General features: G+C 50.4%; 1 long non-coding RNA gene across 1 annotated transcript; it reads right to left on the minus strand.

Annotated features, from left to right (window-relative positions):
- Nucleotides 1-991: 991 nt before the first annotated feature.
- LOC311599348 lies at nt 992-10,682 on the minus strand. The gene is made up of 2 exons (XR_014779871.1): nt 10,509-10,682; nt 992-1,724 (listed from the first exon to the last, which is right to left on the minus strand). It is a non-coding gene; the product is annotated as an uncharacterized lncRNA (long non-coding RNA).
- Between the last annotated feature and the right edge of the window lie 9,993 nt (nt 10,683-20,675).

The following is a 20,675-nucleotide window of genomic DNA, read 5'->3' on the forward strand; positions in this document are numbered from 1 at the left end:
GAGCAGAGGCAAAAATAAAAATGTCCATATGGGCCGGGCGTGGTGGCTCACGCCTTAGATCGCAGCACTCGGGAGGCAGAGGCAGGTGGAACTCTGTGAGTTCGAAGCTAGTCTGGTCTACAAAGTGAGCCCATTACAGCCAAGGCTACACAGAGAAACCCTGTCTCACCCCCCCCCACCTCCAAAATTAAAAGAAAGAAAAGAAAAAGATGTCCATATGGATCCCTGTCTGCCCTCCTGGATAGAGATGCATTTCCTCCAGAGGTAATGGCAGCCTGGCATTCCCAGGTCCTGTGTGCAACTAGACTCCACTACCTGCCCCATCCCCAACTGTAGCTCCCAGAGGTGAGTAGCAAACCTGTCCTCATGTTTGCTCATTCACATGAACGGATCCACAGAGGAGCCCACAGTCCAGGCCCTGGAGGCCAGAGGGAAAACTCATTAATCTCTTATATTCTTATGGAGGGAAAGGGCTGAGCTCGTGATCTGCCTTAACCCGAGGTGGGTGAAGGGCTCCAGGATCTCCATGAGCTAGTGTCAGCTAGTGGTAACCTCTGTTCATGTCTGCATGCTCACAACTGCTCAGAGCCCAACACAGCAGCTCCGTGGACCTTGATGCTACATAGCAGATGAGGGCCTCCTCAGAAGCGTGGTTGCTCCCTGGGCCAATGAGATTCCCAGCATGGTTCCAGGGAGGGAAGACCCCAATAACTGGGAAGTGCGCAAGATGGGGACAGGGTAGAGGAGCATTGGTCCATGAGGGTTGACATCACTTAATGGGGTACCTCGGGAAACCGCACCTTCTTCCTCTTCCGACTGTTGGGATTGACACCATCATATCAAGGGTCACCTGGAGTGTCGCTCAGTGGTTAGAGTTCTTGCCTGGCATGCAAGGAGCCCTGGGTTTCATCTCCAGGACAGCACAAGCTAAGAATATCAAAATACACTTGTAATCTGAGCACATAGAAGACGGAGGCAGGAAGATCAGAAGTTCAAGGTCATCCTTAGCTATACAGTAAGTTTGAGGCCAGCCTGGTCCATAAAAAGAAATAAGAAACCAAGAAACAAACAACAGGGGCTGGAGAGATGGCTCAGAGGTTAAGAGCACTGTCTATTCTTCCAAAGGTCCTGAGTTCAATTCCCAGCAACCACATGGTGGCTCACAACCATCTGTAATGAGATCTGGTGCCCTCTTCTGGCATGCAGGCATGCATGGGGGCAGAATACTGTATAAGTAATAAATAAATCTTAAAAAAAAAAAAAAGAAATAAACAACCACAAAAACCCAACCAAACAACAACAACAAAACAAAAGTAAAAGAAAAGGTGATGATGGCTGATGTCCTGCTCTGGTGTGTATTGCCTCAGAATGGCAAGCCGCTCCAGAGCCAGCCTGTGGATGTTTCCCAGACTCTGCCATGACACCCAACAAAATCCCCCCTCCCCTCACACCTCCACACTGCGGTGGTGTCACTCTCTTCTTGTGTCCATTTGTCTCTTTGACACAGGACTTCAGAGGTAAGCCGGGGAGGTCTCGAACTCATGGTCCTGCCTCCACATATGGAGCGCGGGGATTACAAGTGTGTGCTACCACACCCCGCTTGGAGTAGGTGTTTTGGTGCTATAAACGTGGTGACTTGGCCAAGGACTCCAGAATAAAGGTATCTCCAACCCCCGAAGTAGTCATTGGCTGGGAGATTTCTCAAGACAGCTCCATGTAAAGATCTAAAAAACAAACAAACAAACAAACAAACAAACAAAAAACCAAGTGGAAATTAGAATATTCTTCAGTCTAATTCACATTTCACAGAATGTATCTTAAGGCTTAAACTGTGATTTTTATTTGTGAAGACGACTGGGCCATTAAAGGGAAAATCCATAGAATTGATACAGTGATAATCTGAGCTGGCATTTTGATGAAACTGTATCACTTTTAATTCTTCCTTGCTTTGAGTTTAAAAAAATATCTGTAATAAAAATTTAGATTTGGCACCCTGCCTTTGAAATAAAACAAACAAACCAGGAATGACAAGTGTCCTGCTGAGACAGCAGGTGGCAAGGCCCTGTGAGAAGCACCCCCCTTCTCCTGCACCCCCAAATGGTGAGCAGACATTGCCACATAGGAGCTGCGTCTGCTCGTAAGGCTCATTGGAAGGCAGCACACCGGAGCGCCTGTGGGCTTCCTGGCTCACTCGAGTCCAATCAATTAACACTCAAGTATCTCAAAAACAGGGAAACATTTATATAGAAATGTTGGCTATCGTCATCTTCCTTTTGTTTTTGTTTTTTGAGGCGAGATCTGGGACTCCATATGTAGATCAAACTGGTCTCAAGCTCACAGAAAAAAAAAAGGTCACCCATCAAGGACTTTTGACACAAATGTAACTTTTTACAACGAAACAAAAACAATTACCTTTTATTGGGTGATTGTTCAGTGCATGTAAGTGCAGTTGGGGCTCAGTTGGTAGAATGCTTGCCTGGCATGTGCAAAGCTCCAGGACACATGCCCAGCACAGTGTAAATAGGCTTGGGGGGCTATGGTTGTGATCCCAGTTCTTGGAGGTAGAAACAGAAAATCAAGGTGATTGTTCGTTAGAAATTGACTTTTAAGTCAATCTGGGCCACATGGCACCCAATTTGAAAAAAAAATCATTTAGCTGCTAGGCCTCTCTGGTGCAGGCCTGTAAGTCCAGATACAAAGGAGGTTGAGGCAGGATGATAGTGAGTTCAAGGCCTGCCTGGGCTACTGAGTTCAAGCCTAGCCTGGCAACATCATGAGAGCTCTCAAAAATGAAAAGTTGAAAGAGGGCTGGGGATCATAGGTCAGCGGGAGAGTGCTTGCTTTGCAGGCAAAAGGCCCTGGATTTAATCCCCAGTGCTAAAACATATAAGGCGCAGTGAGTGTGCAGATGTGTGCACTGATGCTTCCAGGGGAGGTTGAGGAAGGAGCTGTGAACCCCTGCCACAGTGTAACTTGCTGCCAGATTTATCAATAGCTTAAAGATGCTGAGGAATCTACAGAGGGTTCGACACGGGGGAGTCGCCCCAGCTATCCAGCAAGAAACAAGTCTGGGAAATATAACTCAGCAATAAGCCCCCAACAGTAACACAAACTCCACCGTGTCACCCAGACTCGTGCAGTGCAAGCCACCCCAACAGTGAGTATATGGCACTCTTGCCTCATGGTGCTTATTTCATATGTTTAGGATAACTTTTTCTTCTCTCTCCCCCTCCCTCCCTCCCTCCATCCCCCACCTTCCTCCCTCCCTCCTTCCTTCCCCAACCCATGTGTGTGTGTGTGTGTATGTGTGTGTATGTGTGTGTATATGTGTATGTGTGTGTGTATCTGTGCATGTGTATGTGTGTGTGTATGAACCATTCAGGTGTGAGTACTCAGCTAGCAAGGAACAAATACAATGAGGAATATATCAATCCATATTTAATTTCTTAGTGTTATGGATCTCAGACCCTTGCTACTGCCTTGGCTTTTTTCTTCTACCTTACGGATCTTGATATTTTATTTATGAACCTAGCAATTTTTATATAAAGCAGGATCACATTTACTTTTTCATTGATTGGTATTCAATTAAGTCATAAACTTGACAGATTAAATCCTCGTAAACTTTGAAACCATTCAAACATTTAATTAAGCAAATTCCTTTAGATATTTCAAACTACAATTACAAATTTAATTTATCCAATTCAAATACTTCAAACACCTGACAGGGGAGCCTTACAAAGATGATGAACAAATTCTTCGTAAGCACCCAGGCAACTTCTGTAAATCTAATCAGATGTGAAATCCGTTGCTTAGACTTCATCTTAAATATTATAAAGGAAAGACATGGCCAGGCTGTGGTGGCACATGCCTTTAATCCCAGCACTCGGGAGGCAGAGGCAGGTGGATCGCTGTGAGTTTGAGGCCGGCCTGGTCTACAAAGCGAGTCCAGGACAGCTAAGGTTACACAGAGAAACCCTGTCTCGAAGAAAAAAAGAAAGAAAAAGGAAAAAAAAAAAGCCATGGTCGCGCATGAGAGGCCGAGGCAAGAGGATCCCAAGTTTGAGGCCAGCACAGACTTCTTGGAGGGAATCTCTCTAAAGAAATCCTAAGAAGCGTGTAGAACATCCACCCAAACCAAACAAAGCCTGGTTAGTGTGTCTTGTTGCAACTGAAATGCAAATCATAAAAAGTATCACTTCTATGGGTTTGTTTCTTTCTCATCTGTGTTAGAGATGAGGTCCGTCCTTGAACCGCTACACTCAATTCCTTAGTGCTGGGATTGGAACCCAGGGCCTTGAGCATGTTAGGCAAGGGCTCTATCACGGAGCCACACCCTAGCCCCTGGACCTCTACCTTCCTACCCAAACTGAGATAAACAATATCCTTGTCTTAATGACACTTGGTAGAGAGCCGAGGATATGGCTCAGTTGGGAAAGCGCTTGCCTAGCCTGCTCAAAGCCCTGGGTTCCATCCCCAGCACCACAGAAGCCAGGTTGTCCGTGGGGCATGCCCTGTCATCTCACTACTTGAGAGGTAGCCAGGAAAGTCAGGACTTCAAAGTCTGAGCTAGGTAGATGTTTGGTGGTTAAGAAGGTGTGCTGCTCTTTCAAAGGACAGGAGTTCACGCCCCATATCTCACACTAGGTAGCTCACAATTTCTTATAACTCCAGTTCCAAGTGACCCAGAAAGCACCAAATACTCACAGAATAAATACATTCTCTCTCTCTCTCTCTCTCTCTCTCTCTCTCTCTCTCTCTCTCTCTCTCTCTCACACACACACACACACACCAATCAAAAAAAACCTTTTTATTGTTTCTTTGTGAATTTCACATCATGCACCCCAATCTCACTCATCTCCCCATGCCCTTGCACCTGCCCTCCACCCTTGCATCCTCACCCCCCAACACAGAAAAAAAAAAGTCTCATTGTGGAAGCCGTAGTGTGTTGCAGTGTGTCCCACAGCATACTCTTTTGTCCACCTTTCTTGCTTGCAAATTTCATTGCAATGACTCATTGGTCTGGTAGGAGGTCTCTGGCTTCTGCCACTCAGTCAATCCTGGATCCTCCCTGGCACTCCCCTTGGATATCCTGCTGTTGCCCTGTGTCATGGAGCTCCTGTAGCTTTGGATCTGTAGGACCGGCCCCTTCACACACTCCAGCAGTTCATCGATGGAGTAGGTGTTGAGGTGGGCCAACTCAAAGCCCTGGATCTGGGCCTGAGAGGTTATCTGAGCTGGTTAGCCAGCGGACTCTCACTCTCATGCCCTCAGGGCTGGCTCATCAGCAACCCCTCCTCCCCGCAACCAGGGCCAGCTCTCCCTTGTTGCCTCTTTACTGCTTGCCTCAGCTGGTGAAAGGCAGGGCTGAGGTGGCGAGGGCCAGGGAGAAAGGAGGGTAACTCTTCTTCATCCATGCCACTGCATGGGGGACAAGTGGAAGGCCAAGGCTCCCATGTGACTCACCCACAACTCTTGCAATTTCTGGGGCGTGCTCCAACGAATACTGCAGCTGGCTAGGGATGGGGTCAGTTCTCTTCCTTTTATGACATCAGGGCCAGCCACCACCACCACCCCAACCATACCCAGGCGAGGGGGTGGGGCCAGTTCTGCACAGCCCTCAGACATCAACATGCCCAGACCAGGATGTCTGTCTAGCCTTTAGTGGAAACAAACCCCCCATCCATGGCCCCTGGTGGCAGCACAGGCAAGGACCCCACCATGGTTCCGGGTAGCATCACTAGCTCCTCACATCAGGCTGTTCTTCACTACCTTTGAGACTTGAGTTCTGTCTCTCTCCATTGTGCTCACATCCTTCTGTTTCTCTTTCTTTTCCATTTTCTTCACCACTTGCTTGTTCTTTTTTTTTTTTTTTTTTTTTGAGACAGGGTCTCTCTGTGTAGCATTGGCTGTCCTGGACTTTCTTTGTAGACCAGCCTGACCTTGAACTCACAGCGATCCGCCTGCCTCTGCCTCCCAAGTGTTGGGATTAAAGGCATGAGCCATTACTTGTTCCTCTTAGCGGCACCCGGGGTCTCTGAGTGTCTGGGGTCATCTCAGGCGTGGTCTCAGGAGAGCTATGTCCTGTTTGTGCAATTATGGTGCTGGGTAGGGGTCATCTCAGTCTGAGCTGTGGCAGACTGGTGGTCATTTCAGGCTAGTTCTCTGTCTGGGGCCCCTGGCACCGGGCTGGTGGTTGTCTCAGGCTTGGTTGTGTCAGGGAACGTTAGGCTACTAGTCATTCAGACATTCACAGGACTAAATGCTGAGTGCAGACATAACCTCTCTCCTCTCTGCCTCCCACCGACACACATGTGACACAGCAGCCACACCTGCAGTGCCTCTAGGGGCATGCAAATTAAATTTAAAAAAAAAAAAGAGAGAGAGAATTTCAAGGTCATCCTCATGCACAGACTGAGTTTGAGGCCAACCATGGCCTTATTTGGGGGAAAACACAAAAACGACAACAAAAGCCCACACAACCCCAGGCTCCATGACACAGAAGATTGGGTCATAGAACGTGAGTCAGAGATTTGACAACAGAGGCCAGTGTGTGGGAGAGCATCCAGGTATCTGTCTTCTTGGCTCCAGAGCGGCAAATTTCCAACGGCCACACCACTGATCCGTCTCCATCTTGCTTTTGGGCTGGGACTCACTCAACTCCACGTGCCTCTGTAGGCTATTTCCTGCGAGTGGCCGGTCTGTGAAATTACTGGGGACCCACACGACTGGCTTCACTCTATCCTTACAATAACAATTGAACTGTGCGATCGTTTGCACTACACCTATGGGCCCCAGCCTGTTGTCTGTACAAGGTGGTCTTGTCTTTCTCTGAGTCAGTAGGAGTGACTTGGATGTTTGGATTTGAGCTTTTAGACACACAGGTCAGTTGCTGATATTTTTGTCCATCTCTTCTTCAGCTGCTGTGGAGTCTGATCTCTCTCTCTCTCTCTCTCTCTCTCTCTCTCTCTCTCTCTCTCTCTCTCTCTCTGAGATCCTATGCTCCGTGGCTTACTCCTGATAACCTCACCTGGCCATCCGGCACGACGGGCTTACTCCATCAATCGTGACTCAGCCTGATCCTGTCTTCCTCCCCATCTTCCCCTCTGCTTATCTGCTTTGAAATCAAAGGCTGCCACCGCGATTTCTCCAGTTGCTCCCCCATTCACCGGACCAATTTTTAGATCATGAAACAGAAAATTTGTGCAGAAAGTTCATGAGAATACAAGTTTGCCCAGCTTCTATAAATAGCCCCTCCCCAATGCTCCTGTGAGTAACCCTAATTAAATTCATCGGTTCCCTAAAAATAAGACATGAAAGCAGGGGGGGGGGTTTAGTTGGCAAGAGGAGAGGGATCAAGGGGAGAGGGGTGAGGATGAGAAGGAGTAATGGGGGGAGATGAATATGTTCAAAATACATTACACGCAGCACAAAATACACTTCACAATGAAATACATTATTACACACAATTAATACACGCTAATAAAAAACCGAAGAAAGTACACAAACATAATTGCACAATTTAGCACGATAAACACCCACACACTCACCACCCACAGTGCCAGAATGCAAATTATTTTGCAAATCCCTTTAAAACGAGAGTGTGTTTGTGCATTTAAGTTTTGCCTGCATCTGAACATTGAGATTTCTGTCTCAAAAAAGCAAGACCTAAACCTGAGTCGATAGTTAGAAGGGCCCTATAGAACCTGGCCTCTGTCCCCCTGGACCTCCCTGGACCTGGGCACTGCCCCTCATATTCCTAACTCATAGGGTACCTGCACAGAGTGACACCTGCCCAGAGCAGGCACAAGCAAGTCCTCGACATGGCGCTTTTGGTTTTCTATTGAGGAAAACCAAGGCTACCCCAGCTACTTCATAGAGTGGTTCAACTCAGGAGCTTGCTTTCAACTGATAGTGGGAAGGGAAGGAGGTCTGGGTCACTTGGAGCTCCTGAGTCTGTTCTAGCCATCAGAACTGCTGGACACTGTCCTTGAGTTGGGGGTGTGGAGCTGGAGTCTCATCTGGTGCTACTTCTTAACCGAGAATGGCTTTTTACCTCCTTTTGACATTCTAATCTTTCATGGATTCTCCCCGTTGGCAGAACCCACCCAGAGCCCCTTGGAAGAGTATCTGGGAAATGTAGTTTTCTAGCCTTCTAGCCCTGATCTTTCTAGGAAGTGCAAGCCTTCATTAGAAACCGAGCTGGGAGCTGGGCATGGTAGCCCACGCCTTTAATACCAGCACTTGGGAGGCAGAGGCAGGCGGATCGCTGTGAGTTCGAGGCCAGCCTGGTCTACAAAGTGAGTCCAGGACAGCCAAGGCTACACAGAGAAACTCTGTCTTGAAAAAGAAAAACCAAACAAACAACAAAAACAACAAACAATAAACAAACAAACAAAACCCAAGAAACAGTGCTGGGATAGTGAGGAAGGCCTTTCATGGCCTTGACTGTGGACGTTCTGGAACCTTTCCCTGGCTGTTGGGACAACAAGGACAACGGTTCTGAGAGTTTCAAGGGCATTTTTCAGGTCTGACCACCACGAGTTTCAGACTAACACTCTTGACCTCAAAGAAGCTGCTGGATTCTTCTAGATGGTACCTTGGGAGCGTCTATCCACACCACCAAGTCAAGGGTTTAGTTGAGATCTTGATGACTTAATGTGGCATCGGGAGACAAATCCAGGATTCTGTCTCACAACCCTACATGACCAGTGAGAGATAAAAACAGATGCTAATCAGATGCCCCATGGCGGGGTTGTGCACACTGAAGTGCTAAGAGGTCTCCTCACCTGACTTCGTGTTTATTGAGGGTCTGCCATCATGATGGCTGACTAGGGAGTGTGCCACATGGCACATAGAAGAGGGGCCCATAAGTTCTGGAGATCGGCTACAATGGATAAACACTATCCTCCTTGTTGGAGGGGCTGAGGCATGGTGTGTGTGTGTGTGTGTGTGTGTGTGTGTGTGTGTGTGTGTGTGTAAGAAAGACAAACTGAGACAGACAGAGAGGAGGGGGAGGCGAGGGGAAGGGAGGGAGGATGGGTGAGAGAGACCATCCTTTAGACCTAGATGGTGACTACATTGCTGCAGCTGTGATAGAGGAGGCTGGGTAAAGGGGGCGGGGCAGGGTGGGGGCGGAGTTTGGTGGGAGCTTAATGTTTGTGGCTGGTACTTAGGATGAAGTTCTGTGGCAAGTGCTAGAGCTGAGGTGGTTGTGGGGAGGAGGGAAGGAGAGGAGGGCAGAGGAGGGAGAGAAGAGAGTAGGAGGGAAGGAAGGAGGATTTTTTTTTTTCAGTTTAGTACAACTGTTGAAGCCATCGTTGCACACACAGATAGCATGGGTGCCGTGGAGGCCATGATGGCCCTGTTAGGTTGTCAGGAAGCCCTCCCAGCTTCCTGCGGGTGTGTGTGACTCAAAATCACCTGACCTGGGCTGTCCCCATCTTTTATGCCTGCATCTCCACACTGGCTGGGGGGGGGGATCTCAGCATTTTTCTACCCCTCTCAGTCCCTGCAGAAACCCGTCTCTGGACTCCTGCTCACCCTTCAAGGCAACCAAAGTATATGTCCTTCTATCACAGGTTCCTGCACATCACGGCCCCTCCCTGTACCTTGGGTGCGGTGTAGAGCTAGCTCCTCGAGGCTGCTTTCAACCCTTTGGGATCTTGCTCTTGCATTTCTCGCAGATTTACCCCAACTCTTCCTTTCCAGTCTCCCCCTCATCCCAGCATCTAATTTCCCTCCACAGAGCCCTATGTGCCTCCTGCCTCTGGTCTTAGAACGCGATGGAATCCTTTCCTTTTCCTCTATCGCCCAGAAAACTTGGGCTCTGCCTTCCTGTCTCTCAGAAGCCTTCGTGACTCAGTGGTACCCATGGACCCTTAGCTGGAGCAGGTTTTCCAAGGCACAGACTTGGAGGGACTTATCTATCTATCTGTGCAGAGCTCAGCACTGCTGGTCTGTGTGGCAATGTCTGCAGGTACCTGTGTAGTGACAAGGTGCCTCCGCCAGCTCCCGTCCCCGCACCCCCCACCCAGGGCAGGTGCGCCAGGCACCGAATGGCGGGAGTAGTTAGGGCAGGGAGGTGATAGGTTTCGTTAGAGGAGTTCTGCTTCCTGTTGGAGTTGCAGGAGTTCGGCTTTCCTCTTGAGGCCCCAGCAGAGGTCCCTGGGGCTGAATGGGGATCCCTGGGGAGAAATGGGGAGCCTCCTCCTGGTATCTCCGCGCAACGCCAGCCCAGGCTGTCATAGCAACAGCGCGCACCGGTGCAAGGGCGAGCCAATGGCAGCACGTTCCGGTGAGGTAATGCGTAGGTCTGGCAGCCCATTGGTTGAGCATTTGCCCACGCTGGGGTCCCGGGAGCGGGTGGGGCAAGTTGGGGAGCGGGAAGAGCGCGGGCTCCGAGTCCGGCCCCCTGCGCGCTCTTGGCCTTGTAAGCTCACCATCTCTCCCTTCGCCCGCTCTTTTGCTCTGGGTCTGACTGCATCTTCCTCTTCTCGGTCTCCAATTACCTGGATCTTTCTGTGTCCCTCCCGGTGTGTCAGGGCCGTGGTGACATCTGCTGACTGTCTCCTTGTGTCCGCGCTGCGGACAGCGGTCTTCTCCAAACAAGGGCGCACTGAGGGTTCCTCGATTTGCAGCCAGGAGGTGACTCACCACCTCAGACTGCAGGCTGGCTCGGCCAATCTCAGGAACGTAGTCCCGGGCCCTGGGAAGCTAGGGTCTGGAGAACAAGTTGAGCCCTGGACTGCGCTAGCTCACCAGGTGTTTGTTGATTTTTGACCCAGGGTCAGGGCAGTGCAGGCCATTCTGTCCTCTGGGGAAGGGTCAGGCACTGAGATAGGCACTGGCTTCAGCAAGTACAGCAAGGGTAGTTAGACAAAAGTGTGTATCGAGGTAGCTGGACGTTGGCTCTCACCATGTGGTCCATCATACTGTGGTCCGTCCATGAACACATGTCATACTTGTGTTTGGCTATATTCATGGGGAGTGCGCTGGAGTCACAGGCTTATCTGGGAAGCTGAGAGAGACCTCAGGGGCAGAATGGCAAGGGACCCACCCGGAAGGATCAGTGGAGATGGGGGGGGGGTAGAAGGTGGAGTCCAGAAATGTGGTACCTACCTGGAGCTTGCACTTGACCCCGACAGTCATGGTGGAGCCAGGGCAGGATGTCTGAGCAGGGACAGGGCATGACCCAGCACTGGCTTCATGCAGTCATGGCCACTGTTTTGCTCAGTCCCTATGCCCAGCTTGAGGCTGTGTGTGACTGTAGGGAGGGGGGTGGGGGGACAGACACTTGTTGAAGGAAAGTGTGCACTGGAGGGGGTGTTTCCGATAGAAGGGAGGGGGCAATGAGGCGTGTGTGCTCATGTTGGGGAAGGGGCTGGGATGCTGCTGGCTTACTTGCAACTGTAGGGACAACCGTGAGAGAAGGGCTCAGGGTGACACCTACCATTCTGTGGCTTGAGTGGCTGAGTGTGTACGGTGATACAGATGGAGCAGATTCCCAAGGAGAAGTGAGCAGTGCAGAGTTGGACCCCTAGAGTCTGAAGAGCTGGGGGGGGGGGCGAGGAGGTGGTCAGCTGGGGCTGCCATGGGGAGAGGTGTGGGCTGAGGTCATCCGAATGAAGTGGCGGCTGAAGGGGTGGGACTGCTTAAGGACAGGGATGCTAAAGGGCAACTGCCAGGGAGGGTGTCCCAAGGAGACCTAGCTTGGGGTTGCATGTGCCTTTGAGGGGGTTACTCTTTATTCCAGGGATGCTGTCTCTGCTTTGTCAGAAGAGCCTTTCGGAGGAGAAGGAGGAAGAGGAGGAAGAGAGAGAGAGAGAGAGAGAGAGAGAGAGAGAGAGAGAGAGAGAGAGAGAATTGAGGGCTCTTTTGTTTTCTGTCCCCACTGCCTACTAAGATATTGCTATTCTATTTTTATACTTTTTATTATTATTCTTTTCCTGCATATAGTGGGTGCACAGAAGGGTTAGGGTCAGGTAAAGGCACTTGCTGCCAGGCCTGATGTCAATCCCCAGAACCCACATGGTGAGGGAGAGAATGAGGTCCCACAAATTGTCCTTTGACCTCTTTGTGCGCTCTATGTCACACAAGCACTTGTGCATGTGCACGTGTGTGCATATGTGCATGTGTGTGACAGGGTCTTGTGTAGCGTAGGCTCGCCTTGAACTGGCTTCCGTAGCTAAGCTGGGGGATGACCTTGGACTTCTGGTCCTCCTGTGTCTAGTGTGTGCTGAGATTTCAGATGCACACCAGCATGCCTGGTGTACCCAGGGCTGGGGAATCAAGCCTAGGGCTTCATGCATATTAGGCGATATGTACCCTACTAACTGAACCACACCCCTAGACATGTCCTGTTCTAGTTAGCTTCAGTGGTCAGCTTGACCCGGCCTGGAGTTGTCTCAGTTGAAGGATTAGCTAGATTAGATTGGCCTGTGGCCACATCTATTAGGAATTGTCTTGATTGATGACTGATATGGGAGGCCCGGCCCACCATGGGAGGCACCATCCCTTGGCAGGTGGGCCTGAGCTATATGAACCAGACAGTAAGTCAAAAGCAGCATCCTCCATGGGTCCCACTTGAGTTCCTGCCCTGACTTCCCTCAGTGATGGATTGTGACCTGGGAGTGTAAGCTATGGAAACCCTTTCCAGTTGGGCGCAGTGGCTCACACCTTTGATCCCAGCACTCAAGGCAGGCAGAGGCACGAAGATAGCTGTGAGTTGGAGGCTAGCCTAGTCTACAAATCAATTCCAGGACACCCAAGGCTACACAGAGAAACGCTGTCTCAAAAAAAAAAAAAAAACCAACAACAACAATAAACAAAACAAAACAAAACAAAAACAAAGAAAAGAAAAAAAACCCTTTTCTCCCCTAAGTTGAATCTCTTGGGATACAACCTAGCTCTTAAAGTCAAGGTCAATCCAAGCCAAGGCTGAGGCACAGGCTGAGGGTATCCATCTGGGCCAGTGCCCTCAAAGTAGTTATCCAAGTCAATTAGTCTGAGCACGTCCAGCCCCCACCAACCGGCTGCACTCGGAGATGCCTAGAGTCCGTTTTAGCAGCCCCCCCCCAAAAGATTCAGCGTGAGAAGCAGGATCTAGAGTCTTTAGGGTCCAGCATGGCTCTCAGTCCCAGTGTGACAGCAGCAGGGACCAATTCTTGCCTGCTGAGCTCCGAACACAGCTCTACCCATCTGCTTTGGGAGGCTTCTTGTGTTCAGACCCAGGACAGGGTGAAATCAGTTATGTTGCCTCCTCTATTTTCTAGGTGATGACTGGCGCCCCATGAACTGGCCAGGGCTGCCTGCTGCCTGAGGTCAGGTTCCTCTGTGCTTGGGATGGGGAAGGAGAGTGTGTCTGTTTCAAACTCCGGGGCTCTGTCTTCTGTGGACCTAAGAGAGCCTCAGGTAGGGAGAAGCTCCAGGGGACACACAGAATGGTCCCCTGGGTCATGAACCACAAGGACAGATGTCCTTTCAGCCTCCTCTGTCATGTCTGTTAGGGATTTGTGACAGAATTTGTAAGAACGTGGGTATAAGTATTTTAGAATGTCATACACTCACATACCAACATGGAGAGAGAAAGAGAGAGAGACAGAGACAGAGACAGAGAGACAGAGAGAGAGAGAGAGAGAGAGGATGGCGGGGCTGGCCTCGTTGCCAGGAAAGCCCCAGGGGTGTCTATTCTCCTGAACAATGCCTGCTCTTCCATGTCCAGCTGGAAATGTCAACGCTGTGCTGAGCTCTAGTCCTTGCTTGGAGCAGAAACCTTCTCTCTCCTTTCAAAGGCTGTATTTGAAAGGCATGGACTATGCCAGGCTGGGAATCCTGGCAGAACTGAGGCTAGAGGCCAGGATGTGAAAAGCCAGACCCTAGGAGAGAGAAACATTGTATACTATAAGCCAGAACCATGCCTGATTTATTTATTTATTTATTTATTTATTTATTTATTTATTTATTTATTTTTGGAGACAGAATCCCATGTAGCCCAGGCTGACTTCAAACCCAAGGATGACTTAAGATTTCTGATCCTCCTGTGTCTACCTCCCTACTACTGAGATTACAGGTATGTGCCAGCATGCCCAGTTTATGAGGTACCAGGAATTGAACTCAGGGCTTTATGCATGCCAGGCATGCACTCTGTCAGCTGAGCCACACCCACAGCCTAGCTGTCTAATTCATCCACACTGAATCCCAGCCGTCTCACTGACATCATGCCATTTTTGTTTTTGTTTTTTTTTTTCAGAAGAAGGACCTCAGCGTCAGAGAGGCCTGCATACTTGCTCATGACCACACACGGCTGAAAAGGGTAGGGTGAGAGAGTAGAGGCTCCAGGAGAGAAAGTGGCTTGTGGGGGGGGGGTCACCCCACGTGCAAGGTGGAGCTGAGATTGAACTCAGGTCTCTGCTCTTGGCGTCTGCACGTTTTGTGCACTGTTCTTCCCAGGTTCTGTGGCTAATAGACACACTGAGGGGGTGTGACAAGACAGACATGGGTGCTCAGGGGCGAAAAGGACTGATTCTGCTTGTCGGGCTGTAGGGTCAGGATACAAAGCATGAATGATGGTGGGGGAAGTGGGGGAGGAGGTGTTGGGGAGGGCAGTGCTGGGGGGCGGGGCAGGCCAGAGAAGAGAAGAAAAAGGCATACAGGCATGAAATGGGGTGCCACATTCTGGTGCTTTATGACTGGCCCACTGAGCAGGAAGATGACCTCCATTTCTCCCTGCCCCCATCCAGTCTGGTTCAGAGTGCTTTACTGTCCACACTCTGCCCCCCCCTCCCGGCTTCCCTCCCTCCCCCCAGGCTCCTGAGATATGGACAAGAAAGGAGCTTGTCTTTCCTGGCTCTGTTGGAGTTCTGCCGGCTGAGGTTTGGTTACCATGGTGACAGGCTCCATGGAAACCCTCAGCTGGCCTTTTCCAGGATGGACCTGGACCCAAGCCCACCTGCTGGTGCTTTGCCACTGCGGCCTTGGCATCTGGGGAGATGTGTGGGTGGTCATTCTGGGGGGTAAGCTTGCACCCACACGCTTACCTTGGCAGGAGCGGAGAGTCCTAAGGTGGCATTCCTGGCACGAAGGGTACCAGTGGGTGGCCCCAGGACCACATCAAACCCAGGCACAGAGGCCCAAATTCTCCTGTGGAGATAAACTAGGGACACGTCTGCCTGTGGCTGCTGGTTGGTGATCCGCTATGATGTCCCCACGTCTGGGCGCGCTTCTCCTCGCCCGCCCTGCTTCTCTCTGAGTTCTGCGCCTGCCAGCTCAGCGTCTACCCGATGCCCCCTGTGCTCATTTTGTTTCCAGGGCAGCTAAAGGACTGTTTTAGTACTGAGGTATGGGACCTTGAACATGTCACTCTAGTCTCCCTCACTCTCTCTCCTTCTCTAAGATGGGCTCTTACCATGAAGCCCAGGCTGGCTTCAAGCGCGAGCTCCTCCTGCCCTGAATTTTGAGTAGTAGGATTACAGGTGTGTGCCGCCATGCTAGGTCCCATGTTATCTGAAGCATTTCCTGTAGGGCTGCCTCCTATCCGGTGAACATGAGCTAAGAAGTCAGTGGGGACAATATTGGTGTCCTTGCGTCCTTTTGCTAAAAGCTGCTCTTACCCCATCTCGTGCTCGTAATACTGCCGTGAGAATTTTCATGCGTGCTCGGCATGCACTCTATCACTAAGCCTCACACGCCAAACCCACGCACACAGGTCAGAGGACAGCTTGCGGGAGGTGGCTCTCCTTCCGTCCTGTGGGACCTTGGGATCAGACTCAGGGTGTTGGGCTTGGCTGCAGCTGCCTTTAGCTAGTGAGCTATCTTGAACCTGGGACAGTTTTTATCCCATTTGTCACTGAATGCACTGGGGTGAGGAAGGTGGAGGTCCTGTCACACAGCCACCAGGGGAGGAGGAGGAGAACACTGCCTGTCTGAAAGGTAAGAGTCACTCTTAAACACTTCATTTCGTGGTCTGTTAGCTTTGATTGGGCACCAACTACACCATGACCTCGTGGCCTCTGCTCTACTGGAGCTGCCCCTCAGGGGAACAGAGCTGCTGCAGTGCATAGACAGAGGGCGGCGGGAGGAGGCATTTTAGCTTTATTCCATTTTTGGCTGATGCGTATTAATTGTGCAGGTTCGTGGGTTACAGTGTGAGGTTTTGCTGTATGTACATATTGCATGATTAATAATTAGCATATCTGTCACCTCACATATTTATCATTTTGTTGTGGGGAAACTCCAAACCTCTCCTGGTAACATCAGAGTCGACACTGCACCATCACTGATTGAGGACCAGGCTCATAAAGAGGATGGTGATGACACTCAAGGGTGAGATCTGAAGAGGGAGAAGAGCCAGCCACAGAGGTAGAGATCTGGGCAGAACCAGCATGGATGGGCCTTGACCGAGATGGAGCTTGGTGTGTTCCCAGGGTAGGGAGGGACCGAGGAGCTTGGAGGTTAGAGTGATGGGGAGGGAGCTGGGGACTTGGGGAGGCTTGATCTCACCAGTGTTGGAGATCCAGGTGCATGGTATGGTTGGTTCTGAGAGCAGTAGCAGCCATTAGAAGGTTCTGAATGGATCCAGGTAGGAGAGAACAGGTCAGGAGGCCAGGAGGAGGCTAGGAGGCCAGGAGGGAGGCCAGGAGGCCAGGAGGGAGGCCAGGAGGCCAGGAGGGAGGCTAGGAGGCCAAGAGGGAGGCCAAGAGGCCAGGAGGGAGGCCAGGAGGCCAGGAGGGAGACCAGGAGGCCAGGAGGCCAGGAGGGAGGCCAGGAGGCCAGGAGGGAGGCTAGGAGGCCAAGAGGGAGGCCAGGAGGCCAGGAGGGAGGCCAGGAGGGAGACCAGGAGGCCAGGAGGCCAGGAGGGAAGCTAGGAGGCTAGGAGGGAGGCCAGGAGGCCAGGAGGGAAGCTAGGAGGCCAGGAGGGAGGCCAGGAGGCCAGGAGGCCAGACCTTTGCTGGTGTACGCTATGTGCCCAGCGCCAAGGAACAGATGGAGGTTTCCGCAGGGGTGGTGGGTCTCAAACATGCTCAGCCTGGGGTTGCTCACCATAGGTCTGAGCATTCTGTGTGATGCTGGGCTGGTGGGGAGAGCAGGTTGCCACAAGAAGCCAGCAAGGGATGAGTTGGGTGGGAGAAGCACCCTGGAGACCTGAAGGATGTGGAGGAGAAGGAGAGAGCGAAAGTGGAGAGAGGCTGATGCTTGGTTAGGGAGGGGGATGGGGGAAGGTAGTCAGGCTGAGGCAGCAGGAGTGACCCTTGGAGACCCGAAGGTACTCATGGTAGCTGGAGCAGAGGAGGGAGGATCTGCGCGCCTCCCAGCAGCTCCTTTCCCATCCACACGCCGAGGATGTCGCCAGCTTCCCGGATTTCCACGTTTTGGTGTCAGCCTGACCTATTAGCACACATACCCCGAGGACAATAGCACATGCTGATGCATATGTGTGCATCCGAGAGCACATGTCAGGTTGCAGAATCTGGCTGGGACAGCTAGGAGCTGTGAGCTTTGGACAAGGGATGCCCAGTGGCTGCCAGCCAGACGAGGGTCTCACCCGGAAGAATGAGTGATGACCTGGGACAATGCTCTGCCAGCTTCACAGCTCTGCCCAAGTGTGAGTGATAATCACATCTTCCTGGCTGTGAAACCTTGCAGGAGGGTGATCCCAAGACAGGGACAGAGATGGTGAGGGGTGAGGAGATGGGGAGAGAATGAGGCATAAGACTACAGGTGTGGGGACCAGAGAGACTGGATGCTCCCAGCATGCACATGACCGCTCATAGCATCTGTAACTCCAGTGCCAGGGGATCTGATGCCCTCTTCTGGTCCCTGTGGACACCAGGCACACATGTGGTAGGTAGATATACATGCAGGCAATACAACCATACATGTTTCTTTTTAAAGACTATAGCCGGGCGTGATGGCGCACGCCTTTAATCCCAGCCCTCGGGAGGCAGAGGCAGGCAGATCGCTGTGAGTTCGAGGCCAGCCTGGTCTACAAAGTGAGTCCAGGACAGCCAAGGCTACACAGAGAAACCCTGTCTCAAAAAACCAACCCCCCAAAAAAGACTATATATGTGGGGATACAATAGAGACATTGGACATTAAAAGTAGTGAGACAAACCAGAAAGGAGATAGGACAATCTCCCCCATCCTCTCTCTCTGTGGTGTGTGTGTGTGTGTGTGTGTGTGTGTGTGTGTGTGTGTGTGTTAAGCAAGGGTGGAATTTGTGGAAGTGAAGAAGGAGAAAGAGAGGGAGGGAGAGAGCGATTGATTGTATCTTAGCTGTGTGTGACTTTAATTTTACACCTCTGCTCATATTACCTTCTCAGTTTTCTTTATGTATACTTAAATAATGACATTTTTAGAGAAAGGAGGGTTGGTGAATGGCTCAGTAGGTGACCTGCCATGACCTGAGCTAAATCCCTAGGACCCACTTGGTGGGAGAAGGGAACAGACTCCCAGAAGTTGTCTCTTTTGACCTCCACATACTAACCTGAGGTACACATGCACACACACACACACACACACACACACACACACACACTCACACACACACACACACACTCACACACACACACACACAGACTCATGCATACACATAAATGCATATACACACCCTCATGCACACATACACATGCACACATATGCAAAATACGCACTCATGCACCATACACTTGAATACATACACGTGCACTCATGTACAAACATGCACTCATCCACATCTCTCCACACACACTTATGCACACACACACATACATACACAAGCACAATACACGTGAATACATACACATGCACTCATGTACACACATGCTTAATAAGCTTGCAATGAAAATATTTAAAACGTGGTTTCTAGATGTAAGTTGGGGTTTTTAAACTTTCTGCAATTTGGAAATATCGGAGGAACGCTTAACGATTTGCATGCAAATTGACCTGGAAATTTAACTTCATAGAATTTATTCAAAGGAGACAATCATGGCCATGCTGATGATTTAATTGCAAGGATGCTTTTGAAGTGTCAGTTGGTAATGGGGAGAAAAAAAAAACTTCCCAAGAAATAAAAAAAAAAGAAAAGAAGGACCACTATCTAACTGTGTAAAAGTGGGTGAATAAACAAATGCAAGATGGAGCCATCTGTAGAATGGAGTTTTTTTTCTTATGCTTTATCCACACAGTGGCTTTCCAAGTGGCCTTTAAAGCAGTGCAGTAGGAGGCTGCAGAAGGGGGCACCACGAGCCACTCTTTTTTTTTTTTTAATATTTATTATTTATTATGTTTACAGATTTCATTATAGATGGTTGTGAGCCAACATGTGGTTGCTGGGAATTGAACCCACGACCTTTGGAAGAGCAGTCAGTGCTCTTGACCTCTGAGCCATCTCTCCAGCCCCCGAGCCACTCTTATTAGGAAACAAAACAAAGCGAGACACGTTTGCCTGTATAATGACCTGGAATTTTAAAACTTAAGATGCTTTTGTTTATTTGTATTGTGCATATAGTGTGTGTGTGCATGCACGCGTGTATGCACCTCTATGTGCATGCATGTGTGTGTGTGAGTGTGTGTGTGTGTGTGTGTGTGAGTGTGTGTGTGTGTGTGTGTGTGTGTGAGTGTGTGTATGCGCTTCTGCCATGTCACTCATGTGGAAGTCATAGGACGACTTTATGAGTTGGTGCTCTTCCTCCATCTTTATGCGGGTGCTGGGGATCCAACTCAGACTGGCAGGCCCTACGGCAAGTGCTTTGCTGGCCCAGCCCTCTTGCCAGCCCAACTATCAGGAATTTTCCTCAACTTCATTGTGCAGCAGTAACAACACTGGAAGAGTCACATCTGCCACTGTGGTAAATGCTCCACACCGGGCTGCTGTGGGCTGCCCTCCAGTCTCTCCTCCGGGCCAGAGATGGTGTTGTCATCCTAGTGCGATTTCGATGGTCACCATTAAATCTCACCTCGTCCATGTCAAGTCACACAGCTATATGCCACCTCTTCTCTGTCCCGCAGGGGCTGAAACCAGCTGGTACTCATTCAGAAAAACAATCTCTTGTGCCTTAAATAGGCACCGAGGCAGTCCACTCCCCCGGCAGTTGCAAATGGATGTCTTTTAAGGTGGGTGCTTTGGTAGCAAGCAAGTGAACCCTGACACTGGAGTGTCAGGAAGGCTGACTCCAGGTGTGTGGAGAAGGCCAAGCACACTTCAGGGATTTCCTTCCCCTCCCCTCCCCTCTCCTCCCCTCCCCTTCCCTCCCCTTCCTTTCCCTTCCCTTCCTTTCTCCGAGGAAATAAAAATTAGACAAATAAGGGCAAACAAAGACAAAAAAGAGTGGTTAAGAGAAATGGCTGCTCTCCTGCAATACCCAGTACCCACATGGTGGTTCACACAGCTGCCTCAACTCCAGTCTTGAGGAAGCCTATGCCCTCTTCTGGCCTTAGAGGGTACTGCGTGTGCACGCACACACACACACACACACACACACACACACACACACACACTGGGGGGGGGGAGAGAGAGATAGAGAGAGAGAGAGAGAGAGAGAGAGAGAGAGAGAGAGAGAGAGAGAGAGAGGCAAAACACCCATACACATAAACTAAATTGAAAAAAAAAAAGATAAACAGTGACGTTACCTCAAGGAACTGAGAGACTTGCTGACAAAAGTAGTGGGTTTCTCCTCCTCCTCTTCCTCCTCCTCCTACAC

This window comes from Acomys minous (genome assembly GCF_964271855.1).
Source record: "Acomys minous genome assembly, chromosome: 6".
Classification (NCBI taxonomy): domain Eukaryota; kingdom Metazoa; phylum Chordata; class Mammalia; order Rodentia; family Muridae; genus Acomys; species Acomys minous.